The sequence below is a fragment of the Vicugna pacos genome, chromosome 27 (assembly GCF_048564905.1).
Source record: "Vicugna pacos chromosome 27, VicPac4, whole genome shotgun sequence".
NCBI classification, from domain to species: Eukaryota; Metazoa; Chordata; class Mammalia; order Artiodactyla; family Camelidae; genus Vicugna; species Vicugna pacos.
Genome location: NC_133013.1, coordinates 3,800,821 through 3,826,080, shown reverse-complemented (window position 1 = coordinate 3,826,080; position 25,260 = coordinate 3,800,821). Strand labels below are relative to the sequence as shown.

Below are 25,260 nucleotides of genomic sequence, written 5' to 3'. Positions count from 1 at the left end.
GGCGTGTTCACCGGCCCTGTGGAGGCGTTTGGGCAGAAATCACGGGCACAGGCTTCTGGATTGGAGCGGCTCCGAGGTGTGAGTCGTATACAGACTGCTTGCGCCCTGGAGCCTGGTTCACGGGGGTGTGACCATTCATGTAAATGGTTTTGGGGTTGACATCCACAGGCACTGGGTAGAGCCTCCAGGTACGCCTATCCTGTGGAGGCCTCGGGCGACAGAATGACTTCGTCAACATCCCATCCAGGGCCCGGAAATTGCTGTAGGTGGGGGCGGTTGGCTCTGAGCAGAAGGAATGGCTGTCGGAGAGAAGGAGTCCTTGGCCTATTGCAGCGGCCCCGAGAGGGCCAAGATGACGTGGCCACTTTGGAAGCAGAGGTCTCGGGTCCTTTTCTGGATGGGCAGGCTTCTGTGGAATTGAGAGCAAAGCGTTCATTTTCAGGCCCTGGGATCCTTCGGCGGGCAAACAGGAAACAAAGGAAAGCAGACCAAGATACAGCCGCACACTCACACACATAGGCCGGCACACAGAAGCGCACATACAGACGGACACACACACACAGGCACGCACACACACAGCCAGAGGCATGCACACACTCACACACACACCCCCATCAAAATCCCATATGCCAAGTCCCCTCCCCTAGTGGGTTGAGACACGCATTGCTTGGTGTCCCAGGGAAAGAGGAAGGTTGTAATTGATTGCGGGCTTACCCACAGATAAAGGTGGGTTGGCATGAAGCTTGCTCTCTGAGAACCTGGGTCCACCTCTGAAGCGTGCATGTGATTTCTGTCCCCTTGCCAGGTGGGGTTGCCGGGCCAGGCTTGCCGTCCGCCAAGACAAGACGTCCTTCTCGATTCCTGGTGACTGGTGGTGGCCGGAAGTCCCCCAAGTAGTGGCTTGGACCCAGGGTGCTGACCCTTCCCGGGGATCGCTCAGGATGATGGTACGCCTTCCCCTCCCCCACCCCAAGTCCTGGCGTTTGCTTTCGGGTTTTCTCTGACTGCCCGAAAGTTGGGCAGAAAAGCTCGACGGTGGCTGTTTCTCAGCGGCTTGCTGGCTCTGGTTTGCTCAGCTTGCTGGAGGTCTCCGAGCTCATTGGCTCCTCTGTGGAGCCTCCCAGCCTGCCATGTTGAGTTGTCCAGCCTGCCAGCACGTGCTCGGATCGATGATGATTCCCTCATATGCATTCCTTGGAAGTCTGAACAAAATGAGTGAGAACTCACTACCGTCGTTCTCATCGAAACTGAGGTCCAGCACGTTGCCACCCCGGGGGCTAGGGCATAGTTAGGAGTGAGGTGCAGCTTGCCCTCGCTCACACTGCTGCAAACACCCCCCACGGTGCCAGCATTAGAGAGCCTCCCGTCTGAGGGTCGGTCGTGTGCAAGCATTCGTCGAGGCAGCTGGAATCGGAGGTCGTTGTTTGAGTGGCCGTTGTGGGATGTGACGGTGGCCAGCTGCTCTGCTGCTGGTCGAAGGGGGAGTGCCAAATTGGCCAAGGCCCTGTGAGCAGGTGGCATGCAAAAGTTGGTTTGAGGCAGCTTCACGCTATTTGGGGTGTGGCCCGAGGTCGAGTGTGTCTCAGAGCCAAGGAGAAGGGGTGTGGGAGTTTTATCCCACAGCAGCAGCAGTGGAGGCGTGTGCCACGCGTGTTCTGGACTTCCTTGGTCTTGGAGAGGACTCCTGAGTGCCCAGTGGCTATGTGGCGTTTCCCGGTGGGTGAAGTGCCGGGAGCAGGCTGAGGGACTGGGTGGCGGTGCTAGCCTTGCAGCTCCCTCCTGCACCCACTGCCCCCGTGTTGGTGCCAGGGCGCAAGCATGGGGCGTGCTGAGGACTCAGCGCTGCCTCCAAGCAACTGCGGTAGCTGATGGCCTGGACCGGAAGGGAAGGGTCCGCTGAGGTTAACGCTGGTGTGGTTTTGTGTGTTTTCCTGTGCCATGCTGTCGTCCTGTTGTTCCTCCTGCTGTGCTGGAAGTCTGAGGAATGTGTCTGTTTGAAGAGGGTCTGTCCGTAAAAGCCTAGGGAGGAAGGCTTTTCTGTTCCGTAGGGATGGGCAGTGCTAGCAGAGCCCTGAAGGCTTAGCTTGCTGACTCATCCAAGAGACTCCCAAGAGGTGTCTTGCAGGAGCCTGAGAGAGATCCGCTGGCAGCCGGGGTCCAGATGACTGACAGAATCATGGCCTTTAGCACCTTGGCCTCTTGGTCCATGAATGTGCAATGTGAAAGGGTTCCTTTAGGCGGGAGCCACGTTTCTGGCCCAGAGGGTCCCCTTCCCCATGGCATGTGTTGACATTAACCCTGCTTGTGCGTGGGCATGGCATAAGTTTGCTGAGATCCTGGATGGGCTGCTGTGGACAATCACCTCCTCATGTCGCCCAATTCAAAGATTCCTTTCCCGGGAGAGGTCTTCTGTGATTGGACTTTCTGTGGTCCTCATGAACGGGCCATTGGATCTGTGTGAGGCCCTTGGTGGACTTACAGTGCGGAGAAGGCATCTGAGGTTGAGTGTCATGGGGGTAGCTTCACCCACGTGGACATCCTTCCTGACAATCTCCGCTGAAGCTTGGTGTTTGGCCTGTATGCGGATGAAGTGAAGATGCCTGCAGGGTAGCTGGCCCTTGGTCCGTTCGCACAAATGTTTGGACCAGGATGCCGGGTGTTTGAACTTTCCCTCAAAGGTCAGGGGCGCAAAACTGCCCCCCAGGTGGATCTCGGCAGTTGGTGGACGTGCTAGTGTCCTGGTTGCTGTGGGGTTCGTCCCTGGCTCATGCTGGCTCCCCACCACTTCTCCTCTGGGCGTGTTCACCGGCCCTGTGGAGGCGTTTGGGCAGAAATCACGGGCACAGGCTTCTGGATTGGAGCAGCTCCGAGGTGTGAGTCGTATACAGACTGCTTGCGCCCTGGAGCCTGGTTCACGGGGGTGTGACCATTCATGTAAATGGTTTTGGGGTTGACATCCACAGGCACTGGGTAGAGCCTCCAGGTACGCCTATCCTGTGGAGGCCTCGGGCGACAGAATGACTTCGTCAACATCCCATCCAGGGCCCGGAAATTGCTGTAGGTGGGGGCGGTTGGCTCTGAGCAGAAGGAATGGCTGTCGGAGAGAAGGAGTCCTTGGCCTATTGCAGCGGCCCCAAGAGGGCCAAGATGACGTGGCCACTTTGGAAGCAGAGGTCTCGGGTCCTTTTCTGGATGGGCAGGCTTCTGTGGAATTGAGAGCAAAGCGTTCATTTTCAGGCCCTGGGATCCTTCGGCGGGCAAACAGGAAACAAAGGAAAGCAGACCAAGATACAGCCGCACACTCACACACATAGGCCGGCACACAGAAGCGCACATACAGACGGACACACACACACAGGCACACACACACACAGCCAGAGGCATGCACACACTCACACACACACCCCCATCAAAATCCCATATGCCAAGTCCCCTCCCCTAGTGGGTTGAGACACGCATTGATTGGTGTCCCAGGGAAAGAGGAAGGTTGTAATTGATTGCGGGCTTACCGACAGATAAAGGTGGGTTGGCATGAAGCTTGCTCTCTGAGAACCTGGGTCCACCTCTGAAGCGTGCATGTGATTTCTGTCCCCTTGCCAGGTGGGGTTGCCGGGCCAGGCTTGCCGTCCGCCAAGACAAGACGTCCTTCTCGTTTCCTGGCGACTGGTGGTGGCCGGAAGTCCCCCAAGTAGTGGCTTGGACCCAGGGTGCTGACCCTTCCCGGGGATCGCTCAGGATGACGGTACGCCTTCCCCTCCCCCACCCCAAGTCCTGGCGTTTGCTTTCGGGTTTTCTCTGACTGCCCGAAAGTTGGGCAGAAAAGCTCGACGGTGGCTGTTTCTCAGCGGCTTGCTGGCTCTGGTTTGCTCAGCTTGCTGGAGGTCTCCGAGCTCATTGGCTCCTCTGTGGAGCCTCCCAGCCTGCCATGTTGAGTTGTCCAGCCTGCCAGCACGTGCTCGGATCGATGATGACTCCCTCATATGCATTCCTTGGAAATCTGAACAAAATGAGTGAGAACTCACTACCGTCGTTCTCATCGAAACTGAGGTCCAGCACGTTGCCACCCCGGGGGCTAGGGCATAGTTAGGAGTGAGGTGCAGCTTGCCCTCGCTCACACTGCTGCAAACACCCCCCACGGTGCCAGCATTAGAGAGCCTCCCGTCTGAGGGTCGGTCGTGTGCAAGCATTCGTCGAGGCAGCTGGAATCGGAGGTCGTTGTTTGAGTGGCCGTTGTGGGATGTGACGGTGGCCAGCTGCTCTGCTGCTGGTCGAAGGGGGAGTGCCAAATTGGCCAAGGCTCTGTGAGCAGGTGGCATGCAAAAGTTGGTTTGAGGCAGCTTCACGCTATTTGGGGTGTGGCCCGAGGTCGAGTGTGTCTCAGAGCCAAGGAGAAGGGGTGTGGGAGTTTTATCCCACAGCAGCAGCAGTGGAGGCGTGTGCCACGCGTGTTCTGGACTTCCTTGGTCTTGGAGAGGACTCCTGAGTGCCCAGTGGCTATGTGGCGTTTCCCGGTGGGTGAAGTGCCGGGAGCAGGCTGAGGGACTGGGTGGCGGTGCTAGCCTTGCAGCTCCCTCCTGCACCCACTGCCCCCGTGTTGGTGCCAGGGCGCAAGCATGGGGCGTGCTGAGGACTCAGCGCTGCCTCCAAGCAACTGCGGTAGCTGATGGCCTGGACCGGAAGGGAAGGGTCCGCTGAGGTTAACGCTGGCGTGGTTTTGTGTGTTTTCCTGTACCACGCTGTCGTCCTGTTGTTCCTCCTGCTGTGCTGGAAGTCTGAGGAATGTGTCTGTTTGAAGAGGGTCTGTCCGTAAAAGCCTAGGGAGGAAGGCTTTTCTGTTCCGTAGGGATGGGCAGTGCTAGCAGAGCCCTGAAGCCTTGGCTTGCTGACTCGTCCAAGAGACTCCCAAGAGGTGTCTTGCAGGAGCCTGAGAGAGATCCGCCGGCAGCCGGGGTCCAGATGACTGACAGAAACATGGCCTTTAGCCCCTTGGCCTCTTGGTCCATGAATGTGCAATGTGAAAGGGTTCCTTTAGGCGGGAGCCACGTTTCTGGCCCAGAGGGTCCCCTTCCCCATGGCATGTGTTGACATTTAGCCCTGCTAGTGCGTGGGCATGGCATATGTTTGCTGAGATCCTGGATGGGCTGCTGTGGACAGTCACCTCCTCAGGTCGCCCACGTCGATTTTTGTTTTCCAAATAGTATTCTTCTTTCAGTTCTTACTATCAGCTTCATATATTGATCATTGAATCTCTTTATCTTGGTTGTTTTTCTGTGCTCAGATATTGTCCTATTTTGAGTTTCAGGGTACGCCTTTTCCAATTTCACATGCTTTATTCCTGTTCCCTATATTCGTAGTCCTCCTCTTCAAGTAATGTCTCAGGATTTTTCTCTGTTGGCTACCCCTCGTTTTATGTGTATATTGTTTGTACTAATCGAGAGTTTGTTCTTTTCTTCAAAATTCAGTGCCCTGACTTTGCCCCAGATGGTTATAGACAGTTGGTTGTCACTCTTGTGCCCTGTTTTCTTTGGCTTTTCACCCACGATTATGTTGTCTTCACAGCATTCCTCCCCTGTCTTTGAGCATGCCTTGTACATGTTTTGAGGCATAGCTCACAGAAAGTGGTTTCTGTATTCTCAATATATAGCAACTTGAGTTTAATACGGAATTCTTGTGTCCTGACGCCAGTTTCAGGGTGCTGTGAGGTTTCAATTTAATGGTTTCTTTGTTGACATAGGCATGGGTTTTGCCTCCAGTTCCACCCCACTTGTGTTCGCCTGTTCCTACACATTGTCCTCATGTATATCACTTCCATGCATGGAAAATTTGCATTGTTTGAGTTTGTTGCTTTGACAGTAGTAGTGACTGTTAGATATCTTAGCCATTTTCAGCTGCTTCTGTTGTTTAAAGATGACATGGGCACTTTGTAACGTAAGGGTCTTCTGCCATTTTGTGGCAGGTTGGGTGTCTATGGCACTGAGTTCAAATCATGAATTTTCAGGCACTGAGCTCTCCTGGAAGAAACACAGTGACACACAGAGATCCAGTTTGGCAATACATTCACATACCCATTCACAGAGGCACACTCACACACACACAAACACACACACATATGCCATGCTGTCTACCCTCGTTGGGTCAGGCACACATTCATTGGTACCCAAGGGATTGAGGAATGAATGTCGCAGATAGAGTGCTTATCCCCAAATAAACTTTGTTTTACATGGAGCATGCTCTCTGAGATGCTGGATTCAATTCTGAATCATGCATGTGATTTCTGTCCACTTGTCAGATGGAGGTGTTTGGCCAGGTTCATCAATACTCAAGACAAGGAGACCTTCCCATTTTCTGGTGACTGGTGGTGGCCGGAGGCTGTGGAAGAAAATGGGTGTTCTCAGGGTGAGTACCCTTCCTGTGGATCACTCAGGATAACAGTATGCATTCCTCTTACCCTCCCCAAGTACTGGCATTTGCTTTTGGATTTTCTTTGACTGCTTGAGTTGTGGCCCAAAAGGATTTATTATTGCTGTTGCTCAGTGGCTTGCTGGCTCTGTATTCCCCAGGCAGCTGGAGGTCTCCGAGCTCATTGGCTCCTCTGTGGCACTGAACAGCCTGCCTTGTTGAGTTCTCCAGCATGCCAGCAAGTGCTCGGATCAATGATGACCCCCTCATATGCATTCCTTGATAATCTGAACATGATGAATGAGAACACACTACTGTTGTCCTCAGAGGTGCTGGGGCGGTGTTGGTTTGGTGCCACGATGGGGCTGATTGATTGGGTTGCAGTGCTAGCCTTCACAGCTTCATTGTTGCCCCTAGTGACCCAGGGCTGTTGCCAAAGGCTGAAGCATGGAACATGCCGAGGTCTCAGTGCTGCCTTCCAGCATCTCAGGAGGCTGATGGCCTAGACTGGAAGGGAAGATTATGGTGAAGTCAGGGCTAGTATGATATTGTTTGATTTCTTGTAACCCATTGTACTCATTTTTCTCTTTCTGCCATCCTGGAATTCCTAGGTCCCTTGGTTTGTTTGATTTTTCTGGGCCTCCATGTGGCTCTTGCTAATCCTACATGAGGTGCTGAAAGTTTTTTCTTTAGAGTGGGATGTCAAAGATTCTCACTGTGGTAAGTGAGACTCCAACATACCAAAATCAATAGTTTCTCTTGGTTCAAGCACCTCAGTTACATGGGATGACCCAACCTGTGTCACCCAGGTTTTAGCCTTTTGTGGTCCAGAAAGAGTTTCTCCAGTCTAGAAATCTTCCAAGCTATGTAAGTGAGAATGCCTACAGTGTAGGTATTACTCGGCCAGCTGATCAATGAATGTCTGTTATAAATCTTTGCTAACTTTTGCTCTGCTTCTATAATTTAACTTAGAGTCAGCAGTTGTTTTCATATGAAAGAATTCACTTTTCTCACCCTGAGAAGTGAAATGATGGGGTATATCATAACTCAATCTGCTATCCAAACCTCACAGTTCAGTGATTCCAGTTGGAATTCCAGCACTGGTAAGCATTTGTCCTGAAAGTACTGACGTTCCTCTTAGAGCACTGTAACATTCCAGTGATGCTGACTCCAGCCAAGCTAACTGACTATGAGACTAGTTTATTGCCTGTGGTCATTGGTCTCCATGACTGAAAACAGTGGGTCGTCGTGCCTGAGGGTGTTGGAATCCTGAGAGCTCCATATCTCTTATTTAATACCCTTTTACAAATGTACCTGTACTGATGATGACTTCAAAAGTGGGTCTCAGAGGAGTCTGAAGAAAATGATTGACACGGCCAGTTCTGTGAGAAAAGGTACAGCACAGGGCGCTGTTCTAGCCAGAAAACGTGGAAGGAGTTCAATTGAGAAGTAGCACCAACAGGGACCATGTTTGAAAGCTAACCTGATCACATAAATTACAGGAAATAAATTTTACAATTGTCTATAGCTATCTGAATGTCTGGTGGCTGAAAATACTGGACAGTATTTATTCTGTTGGAGGTTAGAGATTAACACAATTAATATATTTGAAATGTCATCAGAAACATCATAGGAGACAAATACATTAGTTTATTTTAGCATGGGGACACATTTTTGAACTCTACCACACGCCTGGCAGACCAGTGGACACATTTACTTCTCCCCTCTCCACATTTCACTTTATTCCTGCATGCAGCATGGGTCAAGTGCTGGGTTTCATATGAAAGAGAGGTGAAATGAAGGAGCATATTGAGAATAATCCTGCCTTCCCATCCTTAAGGTCCATTCTCAAACTGGTAAGCATTTTGTCCTGAGAAAACTACCTTCCTCTTAGGGGCAATGTAATATCCCAATAATAGTAAGTCTTTGATATGCTGGAGCCTAGGGAAGTGGCTGTGACATTGGATCTCCATGACTGAATAGGGCAAGTCATTGTGACCATAGGTAATGAACTTCTTGTGTTTTTATATAGATTTCATGTCTTCCACCCTCAATGTGTTTTAAATGTGTGTAAGAGAGATATTGGTTATAATGCATGGTTCTGAGGCATGTGCACTGGGGAACTTTGAGACTAATGTCTTATAAAAATTAATCTGTGTATCACTATGTTCCAAAGAGTGAATGTAACTCTTTGTTAATGTAGCTAGTCGAGTGACTATCTAGGGTCAATGTTATGTAAGCTTTTAATATTTGACATTCCATTAAGAAGATTTTGTTTCTCAACTTCACTAATTTCTCTTGTGCTTTGTAGTTGGAAGTGACGTTGAATGGAAGGTGCATTTTGTCGCTCAGAATTCTCACCACCACACCAAAGAAGGGCTGGTTTTGTCATTGGTAGCAGCTTTCTCAACTGGGAATAACAAGAATAGTGTTTCAGAGACAACAACACAATTTTCAATAAGTTTTTTGCAGGATAATTCATTCATTTCTAAGAAATCAGGAATTCATATGGTTTTTGAAGACTGTAAATTCAAATACTGTGAGGCATTAATAACATGGTGAGTTATTCATGCTTTGTGTCTCCTTTATTTCCAGAATTTTTGCTCTTTCTTTGCTGAGATGAATAGTTTAAAACACCTAAGTAAAGAAATGAATTAATATAGGTAAATGCAGGTGCACAGTGAATTAATCTTTTGCTTGGTTGATACATGGCCATTATTATTTCTCATCTTTACTTATATTTACTCTATTACTACATACATTTACTCTATTACTACATATATTTACTCTACAGTTCAAGATGGACCAAGAGCTGGGTTTCACATGAATGAGTTTTTTCCCTCCTCTTGAGATCAGACATGAAGAAGAATTTCAAGAATAATTCTGCCTCTCGTCTTTATGGGCCACTGGGAATTTTTATACTGGTAAGCAATTTGTCCTGAAGATACTGACATTCCACTCAGGGAATTGTAACCCCTCAGTGACAATGAGACTCTGGCTGTGCTAGCCAGCCATGGAGTCATCAGTGATGCTGGCCTCCATGGTTGAATAGTGTGGACCAGTGTGTCCCAGGGAAAGGGGGTCCTGGGAGCTCTGTGTCTGCCACATATCTCAGGATCAAGCTCTCTTGTACAAATGTGCCTGAATCGATGATGACTTCAAAAATGGATCTCCTTGGAATATGAACAAAATGAGTGACAGAATCACTTATGTGAACTGAGGTCCAGCACAAGAGACCATGCTAGGCAGAAGTGTGGAGGAATATTCCATTTGCTCAGCTAGTGGTGCCTCCCAAAATGGACGACAATTTTGGAAAACTACAATGTTGGCATACACTAAAGGAAATGAATTATACAGGGACTAGGTCACCACTGTAGAATGACAAATCTTTGAGTGACTGGCAGGCAGCACCCTCACAACCATGGAGAACAAGCACAAGAGTAATGGACCCTGTGGGGAATGGTTGTGCTTACACTTGAGCCATTCACACAGCTCCGTTAGATGTTACAGCCTGTTGTGGTGCTCAGCGTGTTTAGGTCTGTTAGACAGTCAGTTAGAAAGAAATGATTAGTTTTTGCTTGTCATTTACCTCTTAAGTAAAAGAAATATGGAAAATTGAAGAGTTGATTGTATTGATCACATTAGCTTATGACCTGTTTTAATTTGCTTGCTAACCCGTCAAAAGATTAGAGTAAGATTTTTCTTGTCACTCAGGGAGAAATTTTCTAGATATTTGATTATGGATTAAATTAGATACTTCATTAAACACATTTAACATGAAATGATCAAATTTCCAATTCTTGGAATTTTATGTGGATATCATTGGCTAATATTCATATTCTTTCAATGGGTTTATATGTTTAAAGGGAAGTTTTAACTTCAGTAAATAATAGAGGGAATTTTTAGTCAAATTTGTGAACAAGGTCTTAGAAAAATTGATTTTCTATAACTACCCTTTTCTAGGCAACAAACAATTTTTCTACTTATATAGATGTTCAAGTGAATTCTGTAGTTAATTCCTTATTACTTTTGTCAGTTAACATTCAACTGAGAAGGTTTTGTTTCACAACTTCCTTTGTTTCCTCTGTGCTTTGTAGACTGGAAATGATTTGGGAATTACATGGAATACTCACCACCATAAACAGGTGTTGGTTTTGTTGTTCTCACCTGTTCCCTTTCCTGGGATAAAACAAAACAATGCACTCCAAAGGTAATAACCAATTTTAAACAAATTTCCTTTTTATGATTTGTAATCAAGTAGATAATTGGTTTTGTAAAGTATCTGTTAATCCAAATAATGTGAGTTATTAATTATCCAGCAAGTTGTCCAATATTTTTGTCTCCTTTTTGTGAAACATTCTATTTCAGTAATATGAGTATAATGATATGAAGGTACATAATAAAACCTCTTGTTTTGTGAATTTTTGACAAATAGACATATATAATCTCATTTTTCTATATTTTTACTCTATTTCCACAGGTATTGACCAGTAGCTGAGTTTCATATGAAAGAGCTTATTTCTTCCTCTTGAGAGGTGACATGAAGGAAAGTATTAAAAAAAAGTTTCATAATCTCATCCTCAAGAACCAGTGGGAGTTCTAACATCAGTAAGCCTTTTGTCCTGAAAATACTGGCATTCCTCTTAGGACACTGTAACATGCATATGACAGTGCAACTCTGGCTGTGCTGGTCAGTCATGAGAGTGTCACTGACTGTGATGACTGGTCTCCATCATTGAATACTGTAGGTCAGCTTGTCTAAAGGTATCAGAACCCTGAGTGCTCAGTGCCTACCACATACCTTAGTATCAAAGCCCCTTTTCCTAATGTGCCTGGATCATTTATGACTTCGAATCTGGATCTCATTGGAATATGAACAAACTGAGTGGCATGGTCACATGTCAGCTAAGGTCCCTCTCTTGGACCATAGGAGGCAAAATTGTGGGGGGCGTTCAGCTGGTCTAGTAGCAGTACCAGCCAGGACTAGAGTGTTTGAAAGCTCACCTGACTGCATATATTAAGGGAAATGAGTTGTACAGAGGTACATAAATGTCTGGTTTAGGGATGATGGCATGGCACCATCCACTCACTCACAGTCATCAGACTCTGGGAACCAGCACATGAGTAGTGAGACCCAGGAGATATGTTTTTGTCTACTTTGAGCCGTTCGCACAACTTTCTTAGATGCTGCAGTCTGGTTAGTGAGTGGTAGTCTATCGATTACATAGTCACTGCAAAAGATACTATGTCTTTACTTATCAATTTTTTGGATAAAGCAAATATATGGAAATTTAAAAGTAGTTTCTATCTACAGGAATATCTTAGAGCATAGTTTGACTTGACTATTAGCTCAGTCATAAGAATTCAAGAACTCTTTTTTCTTTTCACCCAACAATAAACTTTCTAGACATTTGGATGATAGATTCAAGTAGATGGGCACTCAATCTTTTTAATTGTGAAATTGTTGCTTTTTCAATTCTTGGCATTTTATTGGTTAATATTCATATTCCTTTAGTCTGTTTCATATGTATCTTAAGGGAGATCCCAGTTTTAATGAGTGATACTGAGGGTCCTTTAGAGAAACTTTGGCCAGGTCTTAGGACAAACAACTTTCTATAGTCTCCTGTTCCATGGAACATGTGTATTTTTGTCATGCCACACAGTTGGTCAGCAAATGTATATAATTAATTCCTTATAACTTCTTCTCAATTAATATTCAATTCGCAAGGTTTTCCTTCTCAATAACTCTAATTTCCTCTGTGGCTTGTAGGTTGGAAAAAGCACTGGAATTGCATGGGATTCTCAGCCACCTCACCAAGGCAGAGATGGCTTTGTTATTTCTACCAGCTCCCTTATCTGAGAAGAAATACAATGATGCACTCTCATTTTTTATAAATTTTCCCTGGGTTGTTGTAATTATTTTTAAGTAATCAAGAACTTAACTAGAGTCTGTCCATTCAACAGTGTGAGGCCTTAATAATCTGGTGATTCTTTGAGGCTCCTTTTTTGTTCTTTTCCAGAATTTTTGTATTTTCTCAGTCTTCCTGCGGATGCCTCATATGGGAATTAAGTGTGGAGGTGATGTCAGGGCTGTTCCTCACCACTGTGCCAGAGAGAAGTTTTTTCTACTGAAGGATGTGCTTGCCCAGATGTCACTGAACCCTTAGCTATGTGGCCCGTTGAGCATCTCCCTGACATTAGGACAGGAAATATTTCATGGTGAGAGGCCTCAGCATCTGACTTATCCTCTCTGCCCAGTCCCAACCCCTCTAGTCACATGTCTGTAATTGTTGTGCCTGTGCGAGTCCTGCCTGCATTGCTGTGACCATACTGTGTAGCATCAGGCACTGGATAACCCTGTGCATCCTCTGCAAACTGCCAGGTTCCCGAGCTCAGGCAGGTTAAGTGCTGCAGGTGATTTTAGGTGACTGTTCTTTATTTTCCTATCATAGCTTCTTGCAGTTTCCTCCTCCCCAAGCCACTGGATCATCTTTGGGGATAAAATAATTCTGAGATTGAATTTACAGAAATACATGCATGTTGTTGGGATCGACTTGTTCACCAGGCCAACATTTTCCTGGAATTTTAAGCACATTCAGACAGTCTGACTGCATATTTCATTTGTCTGGCAGAAAATGTTGAACAATATTTGCTCTTATGGAGGCCAGAGACTGACACAATTAATATTGTTAGAATAACATTAGAAATATCCCAGTAGTGCAATTCATTAGCTTATTTAGCAGGAAGGAACATGTTGAACCCTACTGTCTTGTGCCTGACAGACCAATGAACAGGTTTGCTTCTAATCTTTCCACATTTTTGTTCTATTCCCACAGGTCAAAAAGGATAGAGCTCGGGTTTCAGATGAAAATGTTTATTCCTTCCCTTGAGATACGAATGAAGGAAAGGCCCATCCTCAGAGGCCAGTGGGAATCCTCAGGGTAGTATGTCCCTAGAATACTGACATTCCTTCTAAGGATCTTGTAACACTCCACATACTGCAAGGCACGTCTACGATAGCTGTGGAGCCTGGACCATTGATGAGGGGTCTTCTCTGTGACTGCAGAGGGTGGGTTAGTGATGAACTTTGGAGTTTCTTTCACTTTCTGAGCTGAACAGTTGCCCTATTTTAGAAACTCTTGTTATCAATGATGACTCTAATAGTGGGTCACATTTGAAAATCTGAACAAAATGAGATCCACAATCTTCTGTGAAACTGAGGTCCAGCAGAGATACCTACACCCAACAAAATGTTTACAGATCAGTGTTTTTTATCGGCATGGTCCCAGAAAGCACTGTGGTGTTGGAAAGCTAAGCAGCTCGCGTGCATTAGAGGAACTGAATTGCACAGTGTCTACACGTATCTAATTTGGGGATGAAGTTGCTACTCTTTGAGTCATCAGCTGGTAGCATAAATATACTCGTAGTAAACAGACCCTGGGGAATTCGCACACGAGTCATGAAAATTCTACAAATGGTTGTCCCTGCACTTGAGCCATTCACATAGCTGTCTGAGCTGCTGGAAGCTTCTGAATGATGATCGGCCTCTTGAGGACTATTTACAGACGGTCAAAATACAAACTGATTGTGAATCTTTACTTTTCTCCAGTAAGTGAAACAAATATATGATAATTCAAAAGTAAGTATCATATGTGGAATCCTTGCAATATATTTTAATTTACTTGCCAACCAGTCACTGGGATTTGAATTACTGGATTTTTTGTTTGTTTGTTTTTCTCATCAACTGAGTGAGCAACACCTGAGTACTGGCTTCAACCACATAACGTATTAAACATTTTCAGATGTAAAATGATTAAATTTCTAGTTCTTGGCTTTTTTTTTAAACATGGATTTCCGTAACCACTTGTATATACCCTCAATGGACTTCTAATGTGTTAAAGAAAGATCCTAGTTGAAATGAATAAAGTTATGGAGGATGAAAAAATTTTTCTAAACTAACATGTTCCAAGGAGCAAGCAATTATTGTTCTTGTCATATTGATCACCCAGTGAATATCTTTATTGTATTCCTTATAGCAACTTGTTACTAAATATTCCATTAGGAAAGTTTTGTTTGTATACTCCCTAATTTCCTTTGTACCTTGTAGATTGAAAGTGATGTTGGAGAGAAGGGATATTTTGCTGCCTGAAATTCTCACTGCCACCCTAAAGTGCCATTTTTTGTCACTTGGACCAGCTTCTTTCTCTGGGAAAAATCAGAACAATGCACTCCAGAGGTAATTTCCAATTTTAATAAATGTATATTCCTAGATAGTTTATTATTATTTTATTAAGTAATTTAGAATTGTATTGCTTTTGTGAAGTGTCTGTTAAAACCCAAAGAGTGTGAGGCATTAATAATCTGGTGAGTCATATGAGATACTCCTTTCCTCGAATTTTTGCACTATCTTCCTTTTGAATAATATCAGAAAGATCTCATTTGAGTGATAAATTAATTTGTATTATATGCATATACATAGTGAACGCTTCTGTCTTATATTTAGTTGACAAATGGACTCATTCTGCTTGTCATCTTGACACACATTTATTCTTTCCCACAGGTTGGCTTGGACCAAAAACTGGGTTTCATATGGATAAGATTTATTGCTTCCCCTTGAGATAAGACATACAGGAAAGTGTTGGGAATAATTATTTCTCCCATCCTAAGAGGCCTGTGTTAATTCTCAAAAAGGTAAGCATTTTGTCCTAAGAACACTGATATTATCTTAGGGAATTGCAATGCTCCAATGACAATGAGAGTCTGACTAAGTTAGTCAAACATGAAACTGGGTCACTGATTGTGTTTGCTGGTCTCCATGACATAATGGCATGATTGCTGTGTCCAGTGGTGATGGAATTCTTGGTGTTTAGTATACGTCCTATTTCAGGCTCATAGTTGCTTTTCTAAACATGCCAGAGCCATTGAAAATAGTACAATAGGGGAAAATCTAATACCAAAAAAGGCAGCTAAGAATGAACAGATAAACCAAAAAGGTATAAGACATCTAGAAAACATACAGGAAAATAGCAGACATAAATCCAACCACATAATAGTAAATTTAAAAGACAGGAACTAGGGGATTCCATTTTAAAAAATTAAAGGTATACATTGTTTATGAGAGAGACACTTTAGAACAAAAACACAAACTGTTTGAAAGCAAAAGGATGGGAAAATTATGCCATGCAGATAATACCCAGAAGAGAGCTGAAGTGGCTATTCCGACATAAGAAAGAATAGTCTTTGGTAAAATGTTACTAGAAGTGAAGAAGGATGTTATGTGATAGAAGGTCTAATTAAACTGGAATACATAACAGTTATAAACATTGTTACCTAACAACAGGGTCTCAAATTACATAAAGCAAAAACTGACGTGCTTGAAGGCGTAACTAGCCAACTCAGTGATGATATCTGGACTCTTCAGTACCCTCGCCTTAACAATTGATAGATCACTGTAGAGAATCAGTGGTTACAGCATACTTGAGCACTCTTATCACCCAGCTTGATCTGACATATGTAGAATGCTTCACCCAACAACAGCAGGACACAATTTATTTTCAAATACATATGGAATGTTCTCCAGCATAGATCGTATGCTAAGTTATAAACATGAAATCAATGAACCTTAGAAGAGACTGAGCTCATGTAGAGTATGTTCTATGACCACAGGAGAATTAAATTAGAAATCAAAACAAATCAATCTGGGAAATTTCTAAATTTTTGGAAATTAACATATTTTACAAGAATCCATGGATCCAAGAAAATTATAAGAACATGTAGAACTAAGTGGAGATACAACTAAAGTCATGGCTAGAATGAAACTTATCATTTTAAATTATTATATCAGAAAAGAGGAACTATATCAAATAAGTAATCTAAGCTTCAACCCTAAGAAACAAGAAAGAGACTAAATTAGAAAATTAAACCCAAATCAAGGAAAAGGAACTAAATAATAAAGGTCTGAGCAAAGGTCAATGACATCAAAATAACATCCCAAATAACTGCAGGGAAAACCCATGAAACCAAAAGTTAGATTTCTACCGATTAATGAAATTGATGAGACTTTAGTTAGACTGACCAAGAAACAAAGTGAGAAGATGTAATCACTAAAATTAGGAGTGAAAGAGGGGGCATCGCTACGGATTCTGTATATTCCATCAGGCAAGCTCTCGTTTATCTCACTGTTTTCTTGAGGGAAGGTGGTTATGGAGGAAAGCAAGGTTCTAGTTGCCCTTTAAACTCAGTAACATGCCATTGATATTTAGATTCTTATTGTTACCAACACTTACCTCTGTGAAGTTTCCAGAAGACCTCTTGACAATATACCATCACTCATTCAAATTTATCTGTTGCTAAGCAGTGGTTTGTTTGTTTTCACTTGTCAGTGGTTTAATCTATTTTGGGAGGACTTGTAATCACATCAAACACATACATTAATAATATGATGAGTCCTCCGTGGTTTCCATTCCTGTAGATTCCAGGATTTTTGACATTTCAGTTCTTAGCTCAAAGCATGAAGGCATTGGGCATTAAGAGTGCTTGAATAGTTCCTTCCTTTTAGGAATGAAGATGATATTAGGCCAAAATGAGATGTGTGATTGAGAGAATATCCCTAACACCTCAGCAGTGTGTCCTGTTGACAGAGCATTTGAAGAGAATGGGAAACTGCCCCCCAAACACAGTTCATGACAGACTAGGACACTCTGCACTCCTTACCCAATTTAGTTATTTTTCTCAAATTAACATACATTTATGATACTTCCATATCTTGGCAATTATAAATAATATTGCTGTTAACAGCAGGGTGTATGTATCTTTTTGAAATAAACCTTATTTTGTGGTTGGCTTTATTCCTTTGATAACTATGTAAGTTTAAAAAGCTAAAGCTCTAAATGTTCTTAGAGTGAAACAATGAACAGTACATATATGTAAATTTTAAAAATTTGTGCAGTATATTGTGTATACGTATTTACATGCAATATATTGTATATGTTGCAGTCAAATTGTAACAATTCTACCTAATAAAACTGAAAAATGAAAAAAAAAATAACATGCACAGTGCATAGTCGATATCATCCTCCTGGGGCGAAAAATTGGTTCTTGGGGATCAAAAGAAATCTTAAATACTTCAGTGGTTCATGGTCTGCCAAACAGCCATAGTACATAAGCAGATATACAGCATACCTGTGGGCAGGGTGCAGGGAGGAATGAAGACTAGGAGGAAATGTCTAAAAAGGATGTCCAGGAAGGACATCCTTTAATGTACTAGTTAAAATTTTACACCTTTACATGAATCTAGTATTTCAATATGTTTATTGATTGATAAGATAATAGAAGAAAATCTGTAAATACATTTGATTAAATTTGTGATATGGTGTTCTGCAGATGACTTCAGAGAGAGTATTAGGGACTTCAAGACAGATACACAGTTTTACATTTGTTCATTGGGTAATCAGCAAAGTTGAGATCAGTAAATCACATGTAAGCCATTTTTCTCTGCATTTGTGAGAATAATCTGAATACAGTAATCAAGTGTGTTCTTCGTTTTGTCACATCTAGACTATTATGGTTACATTAAGGTTGTTTAAAAATGATGATTTATGTTAGATGCCTTTGTCAAAATCATAGATAAAAATACTGTATTTATGGATGTCTTTTAGATGAAGAATAGTTAATACACTTCTGATTATTGCACAGGACTGTACCTTTTCACTAGAGTATTCTTTAGGGAAAACTTTAGATTATTGTTTGGAAAAAAGTAATTTAGTTCAATCCAATCTTTCTAGGTATTTAGATATCATTGGCATGCATTTTTTTTTCCCTAAGGATGATCTTTTGAAAATTGGTAAGCTAGAAACAATTTTCTGTTGCCAATGGAATTGTTGGGAGCTTCTGTTGGACTTCACCAGGTTGTAATACAGAAACCATATTTTCATTGATCTCTACATAATAGTAAAAAAAATTGTCTTATAGCATTTAGTCTTAATGGAATGGGAATATTTTATCTTGCTAAAGTAACTATTGGGTAGCCACTCTCTGAGTCTATTGGAGAACCATGTATGTATGAAGGTTGTGCACATAACACACAAAGAACTTTGCAATGTCCGACCTTCTCAGTCTGTGTGTAGCACAGAATAACCACACATGATTTTTTTATTGTTAAATTAGGTTACATGCATGTGTGCTTGAGTATAACTTATATATACGTGTAGGTGCATTTATATTTATATCTGCATATATCATTTCCTAAAATATTATTTTTTCCTCTTTTTTTTTTTTTGCCTGTCAGGTGATAGAGCCTAGAAGGAAAGGAAAACTGTCTATGCATTTGCTGAAGCTCTTGAATGTCAGCTCTAGAGAATAAAGTGGCTGCATACTTCTCCATCAGTGTTCTGTCTTCCCACCTGTGACCTTTTGTACACACCTGCAGGTATGCTACGTGGGCAGGGAACTGCATGTTTATTAGAGATAGACGTTGATAGATTTTGCTCTTCTTAAGCTTAATGACATTTGGTTGTAACTAAATTGCATTAAAAACACACCCAAGAGCCAGATGAGAATGAGAATAATAATGGGAAGTTAGAGTTTGGGCCATAACAGATCTTCCTAAATGAGAGTCTTTCCTCAACTACTCTATCCTAAAACTAAATCTACCTCTATAAGACCACTTACTAAGTTATTGCTCTGCTCTTTATTTGTACGATTCATTCATCAAATGCAGTTTTAATTTCTTATGACCTTGATGTTTTTGAGTTCATTTTTGTGACACAAGCACCTTACGGGGTCATCAGGCATACAGTAGGCGCTCAATAAACTTTTATTGAAAATAGATATATACGTAGATTAGAATGATTTTGTAAATATCCTGGCCAACTAAGCAAAAAAGTAAACAATAAAAAAAATGTAATTTTCAGTGGGATCCAGGCCATCCAGTCAGTTTGGAAATGCACAGGAAAAAAGGGCTGTGATGCGAGGTGCTGATGTTGAAATGTGCAGAGTTACGTAGCGGCTGGCTATAATTCCAGAGCTGTGTAGCAGAGTGGGAACCAGCTTCCAAATGAAATCAATATGGAAGAGTACCAAAGAGTAACTTCCTAGCTTCTAGCTGAATTTCCTTTCTCATTGGAAGTGGTGTTTCTTTTTTTTTTTTCTCCTCCCCCTTATAAGATGACTTCTTGGGAACTCTTTTGGGAATGAATGATACCAGAAAATCCCTGAAACAAGATTCTTCAGACAGAGCCCTTTGCCTACCTGTTGTCCAAGGGCTGCCCTCTGAAGGTAAGATTTTTGTCAGAACAGTCCTTGCTCTCTAAGCGCAAGTATGTCTAGGTAGAAAAAATAGACGTTAATTTTCTGAAGATTGATGACTTATGGTTACATTCTAATTGACTCCCAGGGCCAAACTGCATAATGAGTGAAGAGATACAGTGTTTCTTGCATACCTTCATAGCTTTTCTATATCTCAGTTACTATGTTTACTGTTAATACAAAGGATTTCCTTAACTTTTCTTATCCAATAAACTAAACTCCTTGGCTGGATCCATTGTGTTACCAGAGAATTATTATGTGTGGGAGATATAGTAGATTCTCAGTAATTATTAGACTGGTGGGTAGATAAGTAGTTTTGCCTGAAATAATTGATTAAATAAATGAGTGAGCTAGAATTTTAAGGAGCCAAACACAGAGGAGAAAAGACAGATAAAAAATCTGAGATAGTTGGAGATCTCCATGAATTTTTAGCCAAGTAAAGGAGAAAAAGTATCACAAGTGTTTGGCATCCTTGTTTTTAGGGAGTTTTAAAGTCATTTTTCTGGCCACAACAGGCACTCAGCTGCTGAAAATGTGGCTCTGGGTATTCTGGGTAGATTTGTCCCAGCACATGTAGAGGAAGAGTGTACAAAGATTTCACAGCCCCTTAGAAAAAATGTGTTCCTCACCTTTGTCAATTTTCCCCACTGTGTCCTTGCAGGTGATGACCATAAAGACAAGGTGGATTTGTTACTGTGGTTGCCATTACTTCTGCCACCAGCTTCTCCCAAACAATGCTACAGTCTTCTTTACGCATGGGAACTCTTCTCTCGCCTGTGTTGCAGTGGACACCTCCTGCAGATAAGAAATGCTTAACTGAGAAATGCTCATGTTGGGATATCATCGATGAGACTTTAATTTGGGCATGGTGACTGTTTCCCTTGCTTCCACTTGACTCAATCCCAGGAGCCTCAGTAGAGGAACTATTATTGCACAAGAAACTCAAAATGATGGAATTTCTCAGTGCTCCCATAAATAAATTTATAATATTCATTTGCCATGTGGTAAACTTAAAAAATAAGATCTATTAAATTTTTTTCAAAAATTCAAAGCATATCTAGACATCTAATATATAAATTAAGTGCCCTGCCCTACTCTCTCCCAATCCTCTCAGAGTTTTCCTCTATTAAGGGAGTTGTGTGCATTCTTTAATTAGATAGATGCGCACACACACACACATGCACACACAAGCAATTTTGGGGGAGTTCTGAAAGTGGAGCTATATTGTACACATTGAGATTTCCTTTCATTTAACAGTTTTTTCAATGCCCTTTTTCTGTTTCAATAATACATATCTGTGTCATTGTTGAATGACTGCATGACTGTTCTGTATATGAAAAATAATTAAATGTTTAAGCATTTCTCATTCATATATATTTATGTTAGCACCAAATTTCTGCGCAATGAACTTCCCTATATATCAATTATTTGCATTTGTCTATTATATCATAATAAATTACTTAGCAGTTGAAATACTGGGATTAAGTATATGCACATTTCAAACTTTGAAAATGATCACAAGATTTCCTTAAAAATGTGGTAACAACTTTATCCTCAAATGGCAATGAATAAGATTGCCAGCTTTCCCACAACCTCCCAGATAATGAATTTTATGAATATTTAAAATCTTTGCCAGTGTGATAGCCCAAACTATTGTCTTAAATTGTATTTCTTTTGTTTTTTGAGTTTGATCATTTTTTTCATATGTTTATTAGCCATCTGTATTTTTTAATTTTCTCTTTATGTCCAATTTTGGGGGTAGGGGGATGTTTTGGTCTCTTCCTGATTTCAAAGAGCTCATTTATATTGGGGGAATAAGCTTTGGAATGTCAAGCATTACAGATATTTTTTACACACTTTTAAACTTCATTTTTGTTATAAGAATGTGTATGATTGTTATATGTCTGAGTATAACCATGTTCGCTTCTATGGCTTCTGAGTTTCATGTCATTTTGGAAAGATATTTTTACTGATCCCATAAAACTCTTCACCTATGTTAACTTCTAATTCTTTTGTCCTTTTTAAATTCAAATTCTTAAGTCATGGGAAATTTTTTTTAATTTGAAATCTTAAAGTTGTCCAGTTATTTACCATTACTTGCGATTATTTGCCAATAATTGCCCATTTATCTGTAATGCCATCTTGCATATATGCTGTACCCTCATTTGTGACTGGCTCCATTTTTGTTCTGTGGATCTGTGTGTCTCTTCTGCCTCCTGTCTCATGTGTCTTCTTGTTGGAAGAAATTACAGTTTACACTGCAATTTCATCAATTTTAATAAATTAATTTAGGCGAGAATTGTTTTTTAATAATATGTCTTCCTATCCAAGAACAAGGTACGTCTTCCTTTTTATTCAATAATTTTAATTAGTGTTAATATTTTTACTTTGGGTGGGGCTATCTTCTTTCAGTTTATTTTCTTACTTGATAATTTTTCTGTATCTGAAAGTTTTATTTTGTTTTTGGGGGGTAAATGGTCTCCTTACTCTTTCTCATGGCTTTTCAGATTTTTTTTTTCAAATTGTATACTAAATCCTTTGCAAATACTAATAATTGGGATTTTTCCCTTCCAAATGATCTGGTAGCTATATTGATAAAATTCACTGACTGGTACTTTCAGAACATTTAAACAATTGTGGAAATACCACCCACCCTTGATTTAATAAGGTTTTAAAGGATACTTCTTGTGTTTGACCAGCATGTTGCTGCTGGTCTACTGCCCCAAAAGACTCTCAGAAACACCCATGATCAAGCAAAACTGAATGTATTAAACCTACTGCAGCAAGGGAAAGCACCATTTTGACGAAGCTTAGCAGCATTTCAAAAGCAGATAATTGGAGTTTGGGGGGGATAGGCTGATGTGGTTTAAGGCAGGATTTTCAAGACAGGGAACAGGTTACAAGAGGGAAAAATTTGTCATGCAGTAGTTTAAAGTTGGTGAAAGAGTAAGATGAGGACCTTGATGTGAGTTTAGACAAATTTTTGTCTGATGAATGAGCTATTTCCCTATACGAGTAAGATGTTATCAATGATGGAAGAGTTATTTGCTTAGATGAGCAAACTGAAATTATTTATTGGTTTACAGGTCTATCTTGTTTATAGGAACCCTGCTGAGGGTGGTTCAGGTCTTGGTTCCTGCAGGTAAGTTATTTTGTTGTAGGTGGTCTCAGCCATCAAAGTAAGATGCTAATTTTAAATTTGAGATATTTTTGTATATCATGTTAGGAAAAGTCCCTCACCTTTTATTTTGTTTGTTTATTTGTGTCTAAGGAATTTTAATCAAAGCCAAGTGGTGGGGGTAGTCAAATGCTTTTTGTATAAACAAGTATATTATTCTTTAAGTAAACTTTTATCATTGTGAAGTAATTCATTTTTTAGTATTGAAATTTCCTTTTATTGTTCATTCAACAAACTATTTTTGGTTCAAATAATTATACTTTAAAAGTTTACTACTGGATTATGAGTATCTTAATTTGATTTGGAATTTCTTCAAGTTACTATTAAATGAAAGGGATCGGTAATTTACTTTTTTGTTCTATTTTTGTCATGTTTGGATATTATATTTTATGGTTGTGTTAAAATAATTTTAAGGGTTTTCTTTTTGCTTTGTGTTCTAGAATGGGTTGAAAAGCTTTAGTGTTAATATCAACAGTTAACTGAGCACATCATTTACCTCTTCTGAACTGTTTTTGGTGGTTTGGAGTAGAACTGAAGTTAACTATCTGGAAAATATTCTCACTTTTTCCTATGGTTCTTTCTTATTTTTCATTGCTTTATAGCTTTTATTTAACTTGTTTTCTACTAGAAAATCACAATCCAAGCAGATTTTCAGATATAATAGGATGAATTAATACAAAGTATTCCTTCATCACTCTACTGAATTCTCTGGTCTCAGTATTCATTTTCATTCCAGTTTTGGTTATTTCTGCTACATCTTTTTTAATGAAATAAGTTTGACTCATGAATTTTTAGCATCGCTAGCTCTCTGTTTCCCTCTCCCCTAATCAGCTCTTTGGTATAATTTATCAGTGTGTTTTTTTTAATGTTATAATTTATTTATATATGTTTCTGTATTCCATTGTGTTTTTTTCTAATAAATTCTTAAACATGTGTAATCCACTGATATTCCCTTGTTCTTGGTAATGAAAGATTTTCTCTGTTCTGAATTTTATAAAGTTTCATTATTGACACATTTTAAACTTACAGAGTATGAGGAGAAAACTTGCAAATACCAGGAACCCAGGTTCCACTATTACGAACATTTTGCCATGTTCACTTCATGGTATTTTTAAAGTATTTTTAAATAAGTAGAGAAATCATAACACTGCTTTTCCCTCAGAAGCATTTTTTAAATTTTTTTAAATCATAATATATGTTAACAGAATTCAAAATTTGCAGAGGGATTTTCAGTGAAAAGTAATTCATTTATCTTTTCAATCCAGTCTTCCATTACCACCCAATTTCCCTTTCCTGGAGACTAGTGTTACAGTTTCTTGTTTTTCCTTTCAGACATACACATATGCACACATACACTACACACATCGCATAGGCACATCCCAAAATGTATGTGAGTATAACACACATCATATATACACATCCCAAAATGTATGTGAGTATGTACATAGATACACACACACATACTTTTATAATGTTCTGTACTTCCTTTTATTTTATATACATGTAACATATAAATATTTTAATATTTCTAGAATATCATCTTAGTAATGAGGAGCTTCCTTATTATTTTTAATATTTATACTTTTACACAGGTAAAATTTACATAGTTAAATGCATAGACCTTAATTGTGTAATTCAATGAGTTTTCTTAAAAGTATATACCCATGTAACTATTGCCTTATTCAGGAAGTATAATTTCATTTTTTATTACTTGAGAACCTCCCCTACTGTCTCCTTCCAGAGAAGCCCAACTCTGATAGGAAACCATGATCTGATTTCTATCATCATAGATTAATTTTGCCTTTTCTTGCAATTGATTAATTGGAACCACACAGTGTGTCTGACTTTTTCCACTCATCATCATGATATTGTGATTTATCCACATTATTCCCATACCAGTAAGTTAAAAATATTTTTTTCTTTTTAATTGTAGAGTAACATTCCATTGAAAGTACATATTATAATTTGTTTATCCATTCTTCTGTTGATGGACATGTGAGTTTTTTCCAGTTTTTAACTATTTTTAATATGTTAGTAAATCTCTTATGCAATTACCTCAAAATGATTATTTGCTTAATTATAAGATATTTTGATTAACTTTGTAAGAAACTGTCAAGAAGTCTTTCAAAGAAATAGAAACTTTTCACACTCTCCACAGTGGCATATAATATTTTAATTACTATCCATCATGACCAACATTTGAAATTGTCATTTTTTTAAATTTTATTCACTTGAGTGGGTATGAGGGGTTAAAATCTTATTGTGACTTCAGTTTATAGTTTGGTCATTTAAGAAGACAAAATAATTTTCATAAGGTTAGCTGCCGGGGGGGAGGGTATAGCTCAGTGGTAGAGCACACACCTAACATATACAAGATC

General features: G+C 40.8%; 1 long non-coding RNA gene, 2 other non-coding genes and 2 pseudogenes across 3 annotated transcripts; all 5 read left to right on the top strand.

Moving 5' to 3' along the window:
- The first annotated feature begins 1,163 nt into the window (after positions 1 to 1,163).
- On the top strand, positions 1,164 to 1,256 carry LOC140689918 (small nucleolar RNA SNORD116). Its single transcript, XR_012065065.1, has one exon. It is a non-coding gene; the product is annotated as a small nucleolar RNA SNORD116 (small nucleolar RNA).
- A 2,702-nt stretch (positions 1,257 to 3,958) lies between these two features.
- LOC140689923 (small nucleolar RNA SNORD116) lies at positions 3,959 to 4,051 on the top strand. Its single transcript, XR_012065070.1, has one exon. It is a non-coding gene; the product is annotated as a small nucleolar RNA SNORD116 (small nucleolar RNA).
- Positions 4,052 to 6,647: 2,596 nt separating this feature from the next.
- LOC116279059 (small nucleolar RNA SNORD116) lies at positions 6,648 to 6,732 on the top strand (annotated as a pseudogene).
- A 2,810-nt stretch (positions 6,733 to 9,542) lies between these two features.
- Positions 9,543 to 9,624, top strand: LOC116279061 (small nucleolar RNA SNORD116; annotated as a pseudogene).
- Positions 9,625 to 14,512: 4,888 nt separating this feature from the next.
- On the top strand, positions 14,513 to 21,202 carry LOC116279053 (uncharacterized). The gene is made up of 5 exons (XR_004188388.2): positions 14,513 to 14,635; positions 14,960 to 15,090; positions 18,686 to 18,826; positions 19,564 to 19,674; positions 20,366 to 21,202. It is a non-coding gene; the product is annotated as an uncharacterized lncRNA (long non-coding RNA).
- The last annotated feature ends 4,058 nt before the right edge of the window (positions 21,203 to 25,260 follow it).